Below are 19,887 nucleotides of genomic sequence, written 5' to 3'. Positions count from 1 at the left end.
GTAACCAATTATATATTAATTTCAACATCCCTCTTCTCACCAAATACTCTTTAATAAAGAGAAACATTATTTGAAGTTAATAAGATCTACGAATTTTAGGATTTCCATTTAAAGAAAATCAAGTTGTTGTGGTGAAATAAACCCGTGTTGTTTGTTTTGCGAAAATAATGCTACAAATTGACTAATGACAAAGTGTTTGCTTTGTTACATGGTATCTATGTTCAGCAGCACAATGCATATTGTCTGTGTCAGTACAGTGCAGTTCAGCACTAGAATTACGTTTGCCCTCATTGTATTTCGAGGTACCTAAATCATTATGTGAAGTATTCGCTGATTTCTAAAGATTTGCCTCGACATCTCTTCCCACGGTGCATGTTGCAGCAAACGTGAATACTGAATTCAACAACTTTAGGTCTTGAACTCCCTCCTCCATCCCCACCCCCTTTCTGTTTCTTCCCCCTTCCTTTTGTTTTTTTTTCCAATAATTTATATAGATTTTTCTTTTCCCACCTATTTCCATTATTTTTAAATATTTTTTAAATCTTTTATGCTCCCCCCACCCCCACTAGAGCTATACCTTGAGTGCCCTACCATTCATTCTTAATTAGCACATTCGTTTAGATAATATCACCAACTTCAACACCTCTGTGTTCTTTTGTTCTTTTGTCTGTGACATCTTTTGATGATCTGCTCCTATCACTGCTTGCTTGTCCCTACAACCACACCACCCCCCTCCAATTCTCTCTCCACACCCAACCCCCGCCACCCCCCCACCCCCCCCCCCCCCCCCCCACACACCTTAAACCAGCTTATATTTCACCCCTCTCCTTGGATTCACCTAGTTCTGTTGAAGGGTCATGAGGACTCCAAACGTCAACTTTTTCCTTCTCCGCCGATGCTGTCAGACCTGCTGAGTTTTTCCAGGTAATTCTGTTTTTGTTTTGGATTTCCAGCAGCCGCAGTTTTTTGTTATTATATATTTATTAATTTTAATGACGTCCTCCATGCGGAATGTGGTCTTTTCAATGAAGTCCAATTTCATTTCAAACCACATAAAATGATCTGTGGTTTGAGGAAGGGAGCCGACAATATTTTTCCTTAAAGTGAGAAGCTTTCCCCAGATCTAAATTCGAAACTGTGAGCAAAGTTTGAGGTTGTACCCTGCTCACTGACGGGGAACCATGGAAAACCTTGAAGGGGTTTGAGACTAACTTATGGGATGAAACAAATCAGAAGATCACTTCAAAAAGAAATCACAGCTCTTTTATGACAATTCACGAACCCGCTTTATTTGAAAATTTACAATTTTCGTTTACAGTGTAAGAAAATCCTCAAGCTCACTTAGTACGAGACAGACTGGTTGCAAAACGAGTAAACACAAATTATGACACATTTTACTGCAGTTCGATGTGTATATAATTTGAAAGGAATCAATTCACCCCCGGCATGTGAGACTGTCAATAAAGATTCTACAGGCTAATAGATCATAAACTCAGATATTTATCATTTAAATAAATAATTGGTCGAATTTTTCGACAACTTGTCGAATTTGGTACAGTAACTTAGTCTTCAATCGTGATACAACAAAGGTATTTGACACGTGTAACACTGCAGAACTAGGACTAGGCTTATTGACTACACTTAATACAGACACACACAGGTACAGAAACTCACACACAAACACCCCAACACAGACACATACACGCACAAACACACACAGAGAAACTCATTCACAAACACCACATCACAGATACACACAAACACCCCAACATAGACACACACACAAACACCCCAACACAGACACATACACAAACACCCCTACACAGGCACACACACAAAGTCCAGACGTCAATGCCTGCTCTCACAAATCATTGCATTCTATGACTGGGTGTTGGGAAACTTGTTAGCTGTTTTGTCAGCTCGGGGATGGTGGTTATGGTGGGGTAAAGGGTGTGTATGTTTGGGGGTGCTGGGGGTGGTTGGGGGAATTTTAACTAAACTGGTACCTGTATCGGTGCTTAACCTAATAACATAAATATGATAAGCCAGGAAATTACAATTATCAGATCAATGTGCGACCTAACGCTCTGTCAGTGAAACAACCGATCGTCAATCCGGTAATAAAGAGTTCTAAAATGTGATTATTATTATTACTTGCAATGTACTATTCGATCTAATCTGCTCCAGGGCGAGTTCATTCCGGTAACGTTTATGGAGAAATCGAAAATACAAAAAAAGTGATTCTTAACCTTGAAGACATTTATCCTTATCTGGGATTTGACAGTTCCCCAAGTGGACCCAAAGAATCTTATCAGGGCAAGAGTTGAAGATGAGGGCCAGGCTGTAAGAGTTTGTTAGCTTGGAAATACTGTCGACTATATGGGAAACTATACTGAAAAGCAAAAATAAATGACCCCCCCCCCCCCCCCACCTTTCAGATGTGTCAAACTTTATTCAGTGCTCTAATTTCCCTTTATGTTAGGATAACTAGAATGATCGAGATTTGATGGTAGTATTCTGATTTCGCTTGGAGGTGAATCTGAGAATGTGATCCCAGGATTAGAAAGCTAAATAAGGTCCATTTATTATTGCCCTGAAAGCGGTTATACTTCAGATCTGTAGAACATAACGATTTAAAAAATATATTATATCTACTTTGGAATGAAGTGGCTTAGGGAGTGTGCTCTTGTTTAATACTGATCCTTAATTTTATCCATTTAAACTGGGTTCAGCAAACCTAGAGCTAACGTTTACATTTATTACATTTGTTAATATATTTACCGTCCTCATTTGGGCTATCACTGGCCTTTTGAAGGTCATCGTGAATGTTTAAAGAATGAATAGATCCCATATACAGTAAACATAATGAAAATGCTGTTTGTAAACAGAATTTCTTAAATACAGATTAAATGTTCATTTCCATACCGCGACCTGATGGTAAATAACAGGCGCCAGTGTATATTTGATAAAGTCACAATAATTTGCAGCCAAAGCCTTTTATTTGTATTTATTGCAGGCGATTGCTGAGAGGACAGAAAGTGCGTTAGCTTGTGTGAACTTGTGCGAGGGAGCTCCGAGAGCTGAGCCAAAAATCTATGTTGTGGCCGGAGTTCCTCGCCTTCTCCTCTCTTTATATACCCTTGTTATTTTTAACCTAACTACGCAAATCATAATCAGAATGCGGCATTGTTTCTCTCCGGGACCAGAAGGAAATGGGAATGTTGCGAGTTTCCTGATAGAGTTTGGACTTCGGCGTGTGACTGAGACAGTGACAGAGAGAGAGGGAAGTTGGTTCAAATCCAACTTTCAACTTTCACTAGGTCAAAAAAAGCACAAAACCCATGCAGCGTTAGCGACAACACAATCTGCACGTTTCTTTTAACAGTGTGTAACATCTAACGGCGATAGCAACACAACCTTCAACTTCTACAGTAAAACTATCCGATAAAACTTTCTAATACGGGACCTGAAAATATGAAATGAATCGGGCTATGGGGCTGCTAGTTTGAAGCAGCGGTGCTTCATTTGTGGACAAACTCGGTCCACTCAAATTGCTGGAGTCGATCTAGGCCATTGGTTTAAGTTGTCTTTTTGAATGTATCATGGCACCACTTGCAGGTCCTCCCCTACTGAATGAGATCTTTGACTGTGCCTGGGGTGCCCCGGTATAAAGTTACTTTAGATTACTCGCTATCGACTATTCTGGCTATACGACTGGACCATGATAGCTGATTTACCCAAGATCACAGCTTCCATTCTGATGGTGTTAGCTTTGGGCAAGATGCCTTATCTCGTCAGGCGATTCACCACATCATAGAAAGGCCTGGCATGTGAATTCCATTGAGAGTTTTGATGAGCCTCTGGTAAATGCTGTACAGAAACAATATAATCCCGAGGTAAACCATCAGCTTTGCCTTCAGGTGAAATGTCTTGTAGATTTCACATTCGTTTATTTGAAATACTAAAAGCAGAGCTCTCCTTTTTAATACAAAGGCATCGTTCCCTCACTGAAAAGTGTTATATCAAAGCATGTGAAGAGATGCATTAAAGGTAAACACGTTTCCCCCCCACAAGAATACTTTATTCTTAAAGTTTGTATAAGTACATTACATAACAGTTCAAATTTGACACTACATAAAGCCTAATGCAGTTCAATTTCTTCCAATACACTAAGTGGCATACTGGGGTGTCTCACTACCCTACAGGTTACATTTACAATACACATTTCATGTGAAAGATTGGTGCACAGAACCCAAGAGGTATGGGTTCCCAGTCTCTAGATGTACTCTGGCATGAGGGCCTCACTCTGTGACCTTTCCCTATTGAGCCTTTGTGGTGGTTACCACAAGCTTTAGTTCATCCTTCAGCACATTACCAAAGTATGTGAATCCTCCAAGGAGTGGCATTCGCCATCAGATTGTAACTCGGCTCCTATGTTTCTGTGCTATGCAGGAGCTCTGTATTTCTGGCCAAGACATCCAACCCTGTGTTCTCCAGAAATGTGGAGCATACCTGAAATGGAGCTGCTCTTTCATAGCGCTGGATGGTAGGAGGAAACAAGCCATGCCCCCTTTTTACAGCACTCGCTGCTGTATTCTGATAAGTAAAGAGTTCAAATGTCCCAAAACTTCAATGGAAAGTTACAGAGAGAAGGGAAGTACAGGGGGTGGTGGTGGTGGGGGGTATGGTGGGTGGCAGGGGTGATGATGGAGTGAGTAAGGTAAATAGGTAAGGGGATAGGGTGGGTTGGGGGGTAGGGATATTGAGCTAAGTGGGTGAGGTGGTAGGGCAGCAGGTGGGTAGGGTGATGGTTGGGTAGGGTGACAAGTGAGTAGGGTGGCAGGGTGGCAGCTGGGTGAGGTAGTGTGGTGGTGGCTGGGTCAGGTGGCTGGTGGTTAGGATGGCAGGTGGGTAGAGTATTAGGTGGGTAGGTGGATGAGGTGGGCAGGGTGGCAGATAGGTGAGTTAGGTAGGTGGGTCGGGGATAGTCAGATTGGATTGGGAGGTCAGGTTGGTTTTTGGGAAAGTCGGGAGGGTAGTCAGGGTGCAAAGGTGGGAAGTCAGGAAGGGGGTTAGTGTGTGATTGGAGGGAGGTGGGGGGGGGGGTGGGTGGTGGCAGTCAGTTGTATAGATACTAGGAGTTAGACTAGGATTTTTCTGTCCAACATTGCCTGGGTAACTATTTGGGTAAGTACATTGGAACCAGCCAGAGTTTATGCCTCTAAATCAGAGTTGGAGATTTTTTTCATAGGGTCCTGGAAAGCAGGGGAATTGTCCATTGGATGTTCATAGTTCCCGGGCAGTTCCTGTGGAATCAGCGCATTGGGAACTCTGTGGGGTCCCACAGTGCATCTTGGGGCTTATGTTCATCTCTGATGATCCAGAGGCCAGAAGATGTGGGCCACTGTTACTGTTAGATCAAAGTGTAGACAGTCACTTCTTCTGGCTGATGATATTAAGTCCATATCATAGTGAGCTGTGCCACAGTGAGCTGTGCCACAGTCAACTGGAGATCATGTGTGCATGTGTGTGTGTGTGTGTGTGTTTGTGTGTGATGAGGGAGGAGGCTGCGGGGGGAACAGAAAGATGCAAACATCAACAAAATTTATCTGCGGACCATTTCTTTTCATTGCCTTGGAAACAACTGTAATTCAAGAACTTGTCATTTGTTGTGACTTTGATCTAAGATCCAATGTACAAGTTCACAGCTGTTTCCTCAATCGTGACTACTAGGAATAATGTGAGCATAGGCTGAGCACTAAAATACATCTTGCTTTACACATGTGATGCCCAGGCTTTTTCTATTCATTGACATACATGCAACCCATGGAGAATAGGGAGTACATCTAAAGTTTAAATTGTGGGTGCATAATCTGTTTATGTCTTAATTAACTAATGCTAATAGATCTCAAAGATCTGAATTAGGATTTCAATATCAATGAGGCAATCACAACAAAGAATGACATTTTTCCAAACCCCCAGCACATAAAATCCAAGCAGAATAAACTAGCAAGTAAGAATTGCATATACAAATAAGACTGAGCTCCCTGAACTTCGAATTACCAAGCCTCAGGATGGTCCTTTTTCCAAGTCAGTAATTTCAGACAATAAACTCTGTCCCCCTCCTCTGCCCCTCCCCCTCCCCAATTTTGTTTCCTTTTCTTTGCATGTTTCTTTTTTTATCTTTCAGACAGCTGCACACCTGCTCTAAGCATACTTTTGTTTCTTTGTTTATTTTCTTGCCCCATCGCCATTCCCTTTGGTCCAGTAAAACTAACTCTTCTATCATTCAGTCTTTCCTGACTTTCACAAACCTTCCCACCCGCCCCTTACTCAAAACCTATCACATCTCTAACTTTTCCCAGTTCAGATGAAAGGTGTTCCACTTGGAGCATTAACTCCGTTTCTCTCTCAACAGATACTGCCTGACCAGCTGAACGTTTCCAGCATTTTCTGTTTTGATTTCAGGGAGATACCTCCTGGCCAAAGATTTGACATTGCTTCATTTCACCATTCGTAGGTCGTGACCCGGTCAGAAACTCCACCAATAGCAATGGTTCTGTTCATCATGCCATTGGCCAACAGGTGCACCATTCTGATGAATTGGTGTGGGCAACTGAACATGGCTACAAGTTGCTAGACACAGTCTTGGCTCCCTGTATCAATAATCTTAATTAAGAGCAGCATTGCAATAGTGAGGTAACAAAAATATGGATGAGGGTTTCAGCTGAGGCAGGGACAGAGGCAGAAGATATTGCAGAGGTGGAAATAGATTGCCCTGGTAATGGAGAAGATCCGGGGCCAGGAGCTCACCTCATGATTTGAGGATCCAAGGTTGCGAGCTGTTTGGTACAGCATCTGCCAAATGCTAAGGAGGGCTGGGAATGGAGCTCATGACAGGGCTGAAGGTAATAGCTTTGGCTTTCCCATCTTTAACTGGAGGAAGTTTCTGCTCATTCAGTACTATATGGCGGACAAGCTGCATGACAAGTCAGATCCAGTAGATAAATCGAGAGAAGTGGTGGTGAGATACAGCTGGGTCTTGTTAGCGGACATGTGGAATATAATGTTGAGTTTTCAGATGACGCTACTAATGGGCATGTGTAGATGAAAATTAGGAGTGGGCCAAGGATAGATCCTTAGGGAATTCCAGAAGTAATAGTGTGGCAGTGGGAAGAGAAAACTATTGCAGGAGATTCACTGGCTACAACTGGATAAATAAGAATGGAAGCAGACAAGAACAGTCCCCCTCAGCTACGTGATGGAGAAGAGGCACTGGAGTAGGATAATGTGGTTGACTATGTCAAAGGCAGCAAACAGGTCGAGAAGGAGTTGAGAAAAAAGAAACAATACAAAACCAATATTGGTCCTTTGAGGCAATAAAACACAGTAAGTTTTCAAGACATTTGTTTTAGCTCTAATCAAGGTATTTGCTAAATTAACCTATTGAGACAGTAATCATTCTTTAGCCAATGTTCAGTTATTTTTATTGCAATGAAAGCATGAAAATAACACATAGTTTTCTTCTTTTCTTGTTGTTCCCAAGTAACTAAATTTTAATGAAAAGGAAGTTATATGGTAATGGGAATAGTAATTAGAGAGATGTTTGTTTACGAGGCAGACGTACACAGAGCAGCAGTCAGGCTATCACCTCCATCAGTCTCCTGCCTTCCAAACACATTAAAGCAGCTCTATAGTTTAGTTAGTCTGATAACGACAAACAGTTTGCCAATCATGCTAAAATATCTCAGGATTTCGTATGATGTGGTGAGACTTTAAAACATTTTTTTGTAAACACAAAAAAAGCGACTACCATTATTATTTACAGAAAATATTACAGAGCATCCTAACAATAACATCAAACATGCAAACATTCGATCTGAATCTTCGATTTGTTGCTGAATAAACAGTAAATGTATAATTATACCAATATTAAATGATAGATTTAACTCGATTACATGGAATCGGTGCCCAAGGATTTCAATTGATTCTTTTTCTCTGTAGACTAGCTTGCACATCTTGTACTATTTGTTTATTTTCTTATCCATGTACTTAACTTTACAAAGGCTGATCTTTGTGTCTCTCCCCTCCCCTCCCACATAGTTTGTTCATCAGCTTTTCTTTAGGCCAGGCAACATTTTACCACCTTAAGAAACAAAAACTCTTTGCTGTTGTTGGTTTTTTTGCTGTCTTTGTTTCCCTAGTCCCTGTCTGCACTGACTCCTCTGCACCAAGATCTGACCTCCTCCTCCCTTTCCCTTTTATCTATTGTCTTCACTCATGATCAGTAGGAACAGATTTTTACAGGTGAAGTTGAGAGATTGTATCTTGTAACAAGAGAAATTGGGCAGTGATACTATATAAGAAGAATCTCAAAAGTGCAGATGGAGGCCAAAAAAAAAAAAACAAAAAAACTGCGGATGCTGGAAATCCAAAACAAAAACAGAATTACCTGGAAAAACTCAGCAGGTCTGGCAGCATCGGCGGAGAAGAAAAGAGTTGATGGAGGCCAGTTGATCTATCATGCCCGTGTCAATTCTTTGGAAAGGCTATTCCATTGGTTCCAGTTCCTCTGCTTTAACCTCCTGGCCCAGCAAAAAAAGTCTCCTCATCTCCCCTCTTCTCCAGTCTCTCCACATAACTGAAATGCTCCATCCCTGGTATCATTCTAAAAAATCTCTTCTTTATCCTCTCTAAGGTCTTGCTATCCATCCTAAAGGGTAGTGTCCAGAACTGATCATAATGTTATAACTGAGGCCTAATCAATGGTTTATAAAGATTTAGTATAACCTTCTTACTTTTGCACTGTGCCACTATTTATAAAGCCAAGCATCTCATGTTTTTTTTAACAGCTTTATCGACTGGTCCTGCCGCCTTCAAAGTTGTGTATGTGAATGCACAGGCATCTCTGTTCTTGCACTTCTTTTGAAATTGTACTGTTTGTCTTATATTGCCTTGCCTCATTCTTCTTCCCAAAATGCATCACTTCACACTCCTCTACATTAAATTTCATCTGCCACGTATCTTCCCATTTCACCAGCCTGTCGATGTCCATCTGAGGTCCAGGTAGAGTCTGAAGATCATGCATTGGACTTATCAGCCATCTTAGAATGCACCGAACCTAAGTGCAAGCAAGTCATCCTCGATCCCGAGTGGCTGTCTATGACAAATTAATGTTTTCTGTTTACTGTATTTCCAAGTTTTGTGTCATTTTCAAACTTTGAAGCTTGGTCCTCTATACCTGAGTCTAGGGCAAGAATATGTATCAAATGGATTAGTGGTCTTAATACTAAGCCCTTGGTGTATACTTATGTCCAATCTGAAACATAACTGTTCACCACTATCTCTGCCATCTGTCTGCTAGCTATTTTCATATCCATACTGCCACTACCCCTTTAATCCCAATGTTTGAAAGATTGTTATTTGCTGATGGGAGTGCAGTTGAATTTCTGTACAACTGGCACAATTTGTTTACTTATGTATTTTATCAATAATTAAGTAGAAAGATGAATGCATGAGATGCAAGCATACTTGAAATCTGCAGTTCTGTTTAATTTTACATGAGAGACACATTTTAAAAACTGATATTCAATTCCTGGAAACTGTTTCTGGACATATGCCTTATCACTATACTGAGAAAGTGCACACCCAGGCAGTTATCCGACATTCTATACACTCCACAGAAAGTGTTCCTTTGTTCTTTTCTTTAGTGGTGTTTAAGAGGCAGCTTGACAAATACATGAATAGGATGGGAATAGAGGGGTACGGACCCCGGAAGTGCAAAATGTTTTAATTGACGGGCAATATGATCGGCACAGGCTTGGAGGGCCGAAGGGCCTGTTCCTGTGCTGTACTTTTCTTTGTACTTTGTTCTTTGTTCTAAGCCCACAAAAGTAAAAAAACCTAAAGATTACATTAATCTCATGATGAAGATGAAAGGGCCAGCATGTGACCCAAACCACAGATCACAGATCCAGGTGTAAATGCAGGCATGGAATTTTCTGTAAAGACAAGATTGAGGATGAACACCGTAAGTTAGACTTTGTAGGCCTCAATTGGTTCACAATTTGCTAGGAAAATAAGGGTGTGTTTAACGTGCATGCTGTTATTAGTGTATTAAAAAACTAGGCATTTGTGGCAAAGAAGAGATGCACCATGAGTTATGAATCTCCACAAATTGTTGGATGATTTGTGATGCTCTGCTGTTTGCCATGCAGAAACATAAGCTTGCCATCTACCTCTCTGGTAATGTCAATAAATTGTGACATTTGCACTGTTAAAATTAATAAACTCACTGCAAAACAGCAACAACTCCCAACAACAACTTGCAATAACGTGGAGCTTTTAACATAATAAAACATTCCATGGCAGTTTACAAATAAAATATACAACATGCAATGTTAGGAGGTATTTCGACAGATGACCAAAAAATTGGTCCCAGTGATTAATTGTAGAGACCACCGTAAAGGAGGAAAAGGATATAGAGAGGTGGAGTGGAATAGGGAGGACATTCCAGAGTTCAGGGCCCAGCCTACAGGAATCCAAGGCAATCTCCTCCAGCCACTGATTGTGAGATATTGTTCCCATACCCACTTGCTGTAAAAAATCAAAGCTATATGTAGCCATAAATGCCTTTATTGAGTTTTGTGGAATTAATTAGTTTGCCTGTGCTAATGGTAAAAAGTTAAAAAGAACGTTGAGAAACTACCTCTCTGTATGTGTTTAATGAAGCCCTACATCAAATTTACAGATATTTTGGTTGGTAGCAAGTTGCCCGGTAAGTATCTTGACTTTTGATGGGACTTGATGCAAGCAAAAAGTATCACCAGATGTTTGTGCAATCATTGTCAGAAAAGTCAACAAGGCTCTCTGACATACTTGTATGTTTTCTGTAATCCTTTGTAATTTAAAAAGACAGGTCTAAATTTAAAAAGCATACCTACAAAAATATTTGGTGTGGAGTAAACAACTTGTTCTTTAGCCTATTAAGTTCTTCAATTTTCTGATTATGAAGGAAACTGAACAATTTTGTAGTCAGTGTAAGATAGAGTCAGAAAGAAAAGGAGAAAATAGGAAAGAATACACATAAAATTACATGGAATGAGAAAAAGCCATTCACCAATGACATGCAATTCACTCCACTGTGGATTCTATCCAACTCCCTTAATTTCCTAAGGAAAAGTTTTGCAAAGTTCATCCCTGTCCTCTAAAGGGAAATCAGACTGAGTCCAGATATCTATCAAACCTACATCCTGTATTACACACCCTAGAACAGGTGCCTTCCCTGACATGACATTTTCCGTGGTCCCAGCAGCCATCCCACCATATTCCATTCATCATTCAATTATATTTTTCATGAGTATCTATCTTTATAATCATTCTTTTTAATAGCCAGTCATAAATAAGATATGATTTAACAGCAAAGTTCAGAAAGTCTATGCTAATATCAAGAGAACATTTCTGAATGTACAGTATTACATATAACAAAAGCAGAAGGATGGTCTTTATAAATGGGTATTACAACTTTGCTATACATAGTGCATGATTCTTTGCTCAGTATTAGTGATGTAAATTATGTGCTAGAAGTAAATAAATTGATAATTAGTTCCTTAATCTTTGGAGCAGCCCATTGGTAAAAACCTGGTGTATAATCCAGTGTCAATTATAGAAAATATTTGGGCCTCAACTGATACTTCCTCCATGTATATTCCTTTAAGTTGTAGTCAACACCATTTCAGAGGAGAATAATAAGACTGTGACTAAGAGGGAGTGTCATGCCCAGTACAGGCATGAAGATATTACAAACTTAAGCTGTGAGGAGGACAGTATAGAACTTCAAAAGGATATAGACAAGTTGGTGGAGTGGGCACAAAGGTGTCAGATGAAGTTCAATGTGGAGAAGTGTGAGGTGATGCATTTTGGTTGGAAGAACAGGGACAGACAGTACAAAATAAGGTGAACAATTCTTAAGTGGGTGCAGGAGAAGAGGGACCTGGGTGTATATGTGCATGGATCATTGAAGGTGGCATAACAGGTGGAGAGAGCAGTTAATAAAGCAAATAGTATCCTGGGCTTTAACAATAGGGGCATATAGTACAAAAGCAGGGTGATTATGCTGAGCTTATATAAGACACTAGTTAGACTTCGGCTGAAGTATTGTGTACAGTACTGGGCATCACACTTTAGGAAGAATGTGAATACATTGGAGAGAGTGCAGAAGAGGTTTACAAGAATGGTTCCAGGGATGAGAAACTTCAGTTATGAAGATAGACTGAAGAGGTTGGGACTGTTTTCCTTGGAGAGAAGGCGAAGGGGAGATTTGATGGAGGTGTTCAAAATCATGAGGAGGCTAGATAGAATAGATAGGGAAAAATTGTTTTTGCTCATAAAAGGATCGAGAATGAGAGGTTCGAATCTGGAATGCACTGACTTGGAGTGTGGTGAAGGCAGGTTCAATCGAGGCATTCATGAGGGCATTAGATGATTATTTGAATAGAAACAAAATGCAAGGGTACAGGAAAAAAGCAGGAGAATGGCACTAAGTCATTATGCCCCTTTGAAGAGCTGGTGCAGACATGAAAGGCCAAATGGCCTTGTTCTGCACCGTAACATTTTGTGATTCTGTGAATTTTACAGCTATATTTAAAGAAAAAGTGAACAGAAAAGCTGGTAAGGTGGCTTTTGGCATTTTGAACTGTAGACAGAAGAGTCTGTGGCCAATATCTGATTAAGTATGAAACTGAGTGAAGGAACCTTACAGCCACTTGCGAGATTCACACATATCATTCTTTATGGATGGACCAAAGCCTACAGGCAGTGGGGTTTTCAGACAATTTGTCTCCAAGGGCAGGATTTTGAAGTCGTCGGGCGGACATGGGAGTAGTCGGGAAATGGTTTGCTGCCCGCGATTGGCCCCTGACCATGATTTCACGCTGGCCGGCCGATTAAGGTCCACCCAGCGTGAATGCTGCTTGTCAGTGGTCAGGAAGGGCCGTGTGGGGGTGGGTGGACCTGGCGGCTGGTTTAAAAATGGCCCAGGCAGCCCCTGGAAGGCTGTAATGGAAGAACTTCGCCTCTGCATCTTCAACATTCAAGTTATGGAGTCGAGTGTGGCTGGAGATGCCAGGTGGGAGAGCAGGTCGGGCGGGCACTCAGCCCCCACTTTTCAGATGAGTGCCTCGCCATCCTGCTGGAGGAGGCGGCTGCCAGGAGGGACATCCTTGTCCCCAGAGATGAGAGGAGGTGGCAGCACTAATGAGCAGTCATGATGTGGTGCAGTGTACAGAGGTGAGAGTTTCAGACTGTACAACCTTTCTAGTGTAGTCCCTTCATTGATGGGAGCCTCAAACCTGGAGTCCCCATTGATCATTGAAAGACAATGGCGCCATGATGCAGATCTCCATTGTCTCACTAGGGTACCTGGCATGCACAGTGACAGTGTGATGACTTTAACTAATGACATGTCCTTGTTCTCCCTTTTAGATTCGCCAGCACGCACTCACACAATTTCTGGACCCTGAAGGGCCACCCCTGATGCCCTGAGGACCACAGGGCTTCACTTGCACCTGCGTCACACCTGCTCTCTGAACCAGGCACCAGTGCAGATACCAGCACCTCAGTGGGCATTAGATCGACAGCCAGAATGTTGGTGCACATTGGTGAGGACACTTCACACTCACCTGAGGTGCAGGCGGAGGCAGAGAGTGCCCAGGGCACCAGCAGTCGGAGGGCTGCTGGGGAACAGGACAATGGTCAGTCGAAGGCAGATGATGAGTCTCTGGAGTCATCCATTAGATAGCATAGGCTGGATGTCCAGCAGGATGTGTGGGATGATCTAGCCGAGATCCATGAGGGTATGCATGCCATGATCTCAGTGGTGGAGGAGTCCATGCGGAGCATGAGCACTGCAGTGACCCTCATCGCCAAGCGACTTGCCTCCTCCATTGAGAGACTAGCGACTCTCATGGAGAAGCAGCTCCAGGGACAGAATGAAAGGTCCCTGGGGTTGCACTCGGACCTGCAAGCCCTCACTCTGACACTGATCTCAGGAGGGCAGTGCCAGCATGGCAGCTGGATGAGGCACCTAGTATTCCAGCTAGGTGCCCGTCCATCAATGGTGAGCAGGGAGGTCCAGAGTGACCTCACATTGGTGCACAAGCTGCTTGTCAGCTCTGCAGGCTCCTCTCAGGGTGCTCTGGATGATGGCAGCAGCTCCTCCACACCTCTGCCAGTGACCGTGGCACCTGATGAAGCTATGATGACTGGGGAGATGCCAGCCATGGCACTGGCTGCTCCCTCCCAGACGGGGCCAGCACAGTCTCCACTAGCCAGAGGACGAGTGTCAAGGTCATCAAGGCCAACAAGACACCAGAGTCAGCAGGCTGTCTCCAATGCTGCTGCCAGCGAGAATGGGGGGCGGGTGGGGGGCAACAAGATGTAGCTTTCAGAAACGTAAGTTAAAGGCACCATGAGAACAAGAGGGACAGATTCTGTGATTTTCAGTTCATTTATGTTTGGTTTATCTTTACTGGTCTGGGAATGAAGACCAAAGAATGTTATGTTAATTTGTTTGGATTGTCAAAATGATATAAATTTTGTTTTTGTCAGAATGGCCTGAGTATGCTTCACCTTTTTTTTTGGTGCAGGGTACACCAGTATGTAATACTGGTGTCCCTGCCTCCCTGGAGGTTACTGAAGTCTGCCTCCACACCCTCAGCATTCTCCTCACCAAAGTCCGCTTCTGACTCACTACTGAATTCATCACCATCTGCAGCTGTGTCAAGATCCTCTTCCTCCAGTGGGTCTCCGCTTGCCGGTGCCAGATTGTGCAGAGAGCAGCATGCAACCATTATCAGTGACATCCTCTCTGTGGGATATTGTAGTCCTCCCCCGAACGGTCCAGGCATCAGAAGAGCATCTTGAGAAGACCTTTGGTCCCCCCCACCACCTCATACCCACCCCCACCTCCCCCGCCCTCCTCCTCCCTCCCGCCCCCCCCCCTCCCTCCGGCCACTAACATAGCCCTTGTGAAAGCATGACTCTTATTGTAACGCTTCTCTGTCTCTGTTCTTGGATGGTGGAGAGGTGTCATGAGCCACCTCTTCAAAGGATAGCCCTTGTCACTCAGCAGCCATCCATCCAGTCAGGCTGGAGCACTGAAGAGCTTCGGCACCTGGGAGTGTCTTCAGATATAAGCATCATGGGAGCTGCCAGCGTACCTTGCACAGACTTGCAGAATCTGCATCCTGTGGTCAAACACTATCTGCACGTTCATGGAGTGGAATCCTTGTTAACAAAGGCACCGGGCTGACCCGCTGGAGCCTTGATGGCCACATGTGTGCAGTTGATGGCATACTGTATGTGGGGGAACCCAGCAATCACTGCAAAGCCAATGGCTCACTCTGCCTGGCTGGCCTTGTCCGTATGATAAAGAATAAAGGTCAGTATCTGCCAGAACAGAGCTTCTGTCACCAGCTTGACGCAACTGTGAACAGCTGAGTTGGAGGTTCCAAACAGATCCTCCATTGAGCCCTGGAAAGAGCCAGAGGCATAGAAGTTGAGGGTCACTGTGACCTTCAGGGCCACAGGCACAGGGTGCCCATCCACATAGCTGGAGTTGATCTCAGGCCCAATCATCTGACAAACGGAGATCACTGTCTCCCTTGAGAGGCGGAGCCTCCTTTGGCATTGCACCTCGGACATACTGAGATAGTTCAACGCTGTCTGTAAACCCTGTGAGCAGGATAGTGGTCTCTTCTGAAGCCCCTTCTGCCTTAGACTTCCTGCTGGTCTTGTGCCTGCGCCTCTCCTCCTACAGGTCACTTCCCTGGAAGCTGCACTGGGACACATCACCTCCTCTCCCTTCTGCCCCTCTCTTCCTCCTCAGAGAAGATGCCACCAGCAGAGACCACAATCCCCATTACCAGAGTAACGGAAGGGTCTCTCATATCTGCAAGAGTCCACACAGTATAAGTCCTCCGGGGGTCTTGGAAACATCAAGGATCCTGAAATGAAGCCTGGAAATGTTAAGAATGAAGCCCCGAACAGAGATGAAGCTGCCAAGTACCAATTCTCTACCAGCAGCAAGCTATTTCCTAAACTCCTCACTACTCACAATGGCAATGCTGCTGACCCTTTTTATCCCGCCCTTGGATGAAGTTTTTTAAAATGTCAGCTAGCTGCCTGCCTGTTTGGCCTGCGCGATGAGCACGAAATTGCACTGGCAATGAAAAATCGGCGTCAGTTGGCTTTTTAATGGTCTTAAGTGGCCTCTTAGTTAATGGCAGGCGTGGCTCCGACACCTGCTCGTGCCTGCCGACTGAAATATCACACGAGTGTGTGATGACATGGAGATGCTCATTCGACATCATCGGGCACTATTTTACGCCCAATCAGGTCGGGCATGCTTCAGCCTATGGGATGTGAAATCCTGCCCCAAGTTTCACCAGGGAAAACGAAACTCAATGGTTGTTAGAAAAATGCAAATGGATCCCATTGGCCTTTCATCGTATTGTGATGGCCACTCATTGAAGCACAAAGACATTGGTTGTTTCAAACTATCAAAGTATGAAAAGTCACAACACAGGATGTTTATTGGCCTAACACACCAGCTTATTTGGAAGAGGACTTTGGACTTGTAACAGGTCACATGAGTGAGACAGCCATACTTGTTGCCTGCTCTTAAAGAAGTGAGAATCCACTCTACGGAGACAGGGAGACCAGCGGAAAGTTATCAAACCAGCTGCAGTCAACTAAGCAGCCAAGGTAATAAACAGCTATACCTTGAAAGTGGGAGAAAGATTCCCTCCAGGCTGTTCTAACTTCAAGTTGAACTGAGAAGCAACCACCTGGCAATTCAACTACAAAAACTCTCGCAGCTTACTGAGAATCCTTTGCTTTTCAAGACCTTCTCTCCAGCCAAAGCATCAACTTATCTAATAAACTACTCACCTGCTATGAAAGAGACTAAAATAATCCCAAGTTGTAACTGTATTGCTTTATTCTTCAACTGTCTCATATTTTTGTGTGAGTAATAGTGTGTGTGAGACATCACATTTTTAAACCGCTGGGGGAAGTGTGGGATAAAAAATAACCTTTTACATTTTAAAACCCAGAAAAAAGCTTGCTGCTGGAATTATTTAAATTGGGACAACAACTCTGTGGATGAGAAAACGCACACATCTCACATACAACACTTTGATCGTGGACAATAATAAAACACATAAATCCTGCCCATGACAGGGAGTGTATGCCAGCACCTGTAGACCAGGAGCCAGACCATTATATGTGCCATTTAGCCAGGATCCTCTACAGGGCCATACAACCTTGAGAGAGTGCTATTATAAGACATAGGGATGCATCAACAACAGTTGACTGGTGATGGCATTTTGTTACCCCACTGTACTCTTGCAGTATGTTGGGGCAGCACATTTGGTCAGATAGTCTAGGTGCTAGCAGTAGGAACACAAGGGAGTGATATGTACCTCCCACTTTGAGTATTGCTACTCTTTCAGTCAGGATTACAACATTGGTTTTTATCATGCCTTTGATACTTCACATAGAAAAAATAGATGCCAAACAACGAAGGAAAATTAGATTGAGTGGTGAAATGCTTCTTGAAAATGGAAGGCTTTAAAGAGCAACTTTAAGGAAGAGATAAAGGTGGAAGGCTTTAGACAGGGGATTCCAGCATGTTGGACCTAGATGACTGAAGTCATGGTTATCATTAGTATTAGTGCAGGAAGGACGCACAAAATACAGGAGTCAGAGAGTATGGAGAAGGGATTATAGGGCTAAAGGAAGTCACAGAGTTAGTGAGGTGTGAGGTCATGGAGGGATGTAAGCTCAAGGTTGAGAATTTTAAATTTGAGGCACTGGAGAACTGGGAACTAATGAAGGTCACTTATGACAGAATTAATGGGTCATATAATTTGACATGAGGTTGGACATGGTAAGCAGAATTTCAGATGAGCTGAAGGATGGAGTATGGGAAACCAACCAGGTGATCATTAGAGTAATGGAGTGTGGAAGTAGGCATGAATGAGGATTTCTGCAGCAGTTGGGTAGAGGGAGGTGTGGAGGCAAATGATGGATTGGAGATGAAAGTGGTCTTTGTGATAATTAGGATATGAAGCCAGAAGCACAATGTAAGGTTGATCAGGTTATCAGATTGCATGTTGTCTGTTTCAGCGTGAGAATATGGCAGTTAGTATCCAGCTAATTGATGTGGCAGGTCCTGACTGGAGGTACTTCTAATGTGAGGGATGCGTCAAGGCCAAAACCCAGGTTTTTTTGTCACAGATTTTTTTCCACTTATTTGAAGTCAGAAAGTATAATGGCTGTTGGAAAAGTCTTGAATTATCCTTGACAAATTTCTGTACAGAATCCCAAGAGATTAATTTAAACATTCAAACTGCCTAGCACTTATTTTAGGCATCCGCATGGGAAGTCTAAAAACTGGCCTTATGAATTTAGCTGTGGGACAGATAGCAAATCGGGCTTAGGATGTCCCACTACTAAATTTGTATGTTCTGTATTGTTTTACACCTGAGAAATGGGCATAAACCGGTCAAATATCTACCCTTTTAATGAATTCTTATCAATTACTCTTATGCATAATTTTATAACATGCATTAGTCCATTCATGCCTCCATTAAAATAGCTGAAAAGTGAATGGGCATTCACAGAGTTTTCAGCTTTTGCTAATAATTAGAACACCATAACTCCTGCCAACGCAAGATGCATGCATGGGATGCCAATGACATTATACCACTGCACCCAGCCTGCCAGTGCACCTCTGCACATGCATGAGAAGCTTTTATATCTGTATGGACACACTGCCTGCAATGAATATGGTTGGAAGTTTAGGTTTAGCCTGAAGAACAATAAAGCTCTCTATTAATTAATTAGGGACAGGGACAAATATCCTTCCAAATTCCATTGTTGAGCCAGTCAAACTCAGTAACAATAGAGTGCCCATCTCCGTCTTATGTATCAAATTTTTGAGTCTGCCAGAGAGGATAGGCTGACCAGCGCCATTTTTAGTCCAGGCCGCTGCTGATGCTGTTGCTCGCTGTGATAAAAGGGAGCAACAGAATAAACTGTGCATGCGCAGTGTTGACAGCACAGTCTAATTAGCAATTGGATCTTTGTTCAAGAAGATATAACTGATTTTTAAAACTTAAGAAACTTTCGAGTACAGGGTCTGAGAGAGCAGGAAGTGCTTGAAATTTAATTTCAGAGTAAATAGCTCCGTTTCTCCTGCTGTCGATTTGGTGATGATTGTGCTATGAATCATCTGAAGCACTTCCAGCACAAAACTCTTGGAGAGGGCCTGCTTAGGGCTCCGAGCTTTCAGAAGAACTCTCCTGTGCTGTGTAAAAGCTTTTGATTTTTAACTCTGTAGGTGTCAGAACCAACAGTTGCAGCATTCTCTTTCCTAGATCAGATTAGACAGTATCTTATGCGACTTGCTGATTGGTGTAGGAGATAGCTACAAAAAGAATTCAAATCATACTTTGTGCAATTAAACATATCAGATAGATCTCACCACATACAAAAAGAGGAAATGTACATTTTTGTTTGTGGAGTTATAAACACAATTCAGATATCCAAATCTTCATAATAGAAAAAAAGGTTATTATTTGATCAAAGGAACCATCTGTTAATTAAACCAATGAACCAATCTGATCTGAGATCAAAGGTCTCTTTGAGAATTAAGGTCAAACAATATGGACTTTGTTACAGACATTATTATCCAATGGGGGTGCTGCTTGCTCTGTTTCTTCAGTTTGTGAGTTTGATGAAAACTTGAGATTTTGCAAAAAGGTCTATTGTCATTAAACTTAAAGCAAATTTTTCAAAAATATATAATAGAGAAAATCATCC

The sequence above is a fragment of the Carcharodon carcharias genome, chromosome 16 (genome assembly GCF_017639515.1).
Source record: "Carcharodon carcharias isolate sCarCar2 chromosome 16, sCarCar2.pri, whole genome shotgun sequence".
Classification (NCBI taxonomy): Eukaryota; Metazoa; Chordata; class Chondrichthyes; order Lamniformes; family Lamnidae; genus Carcharodon; species Carcharodon carcharias.
Note: the sequence above shows the minus strand (reverse complement) of the source record.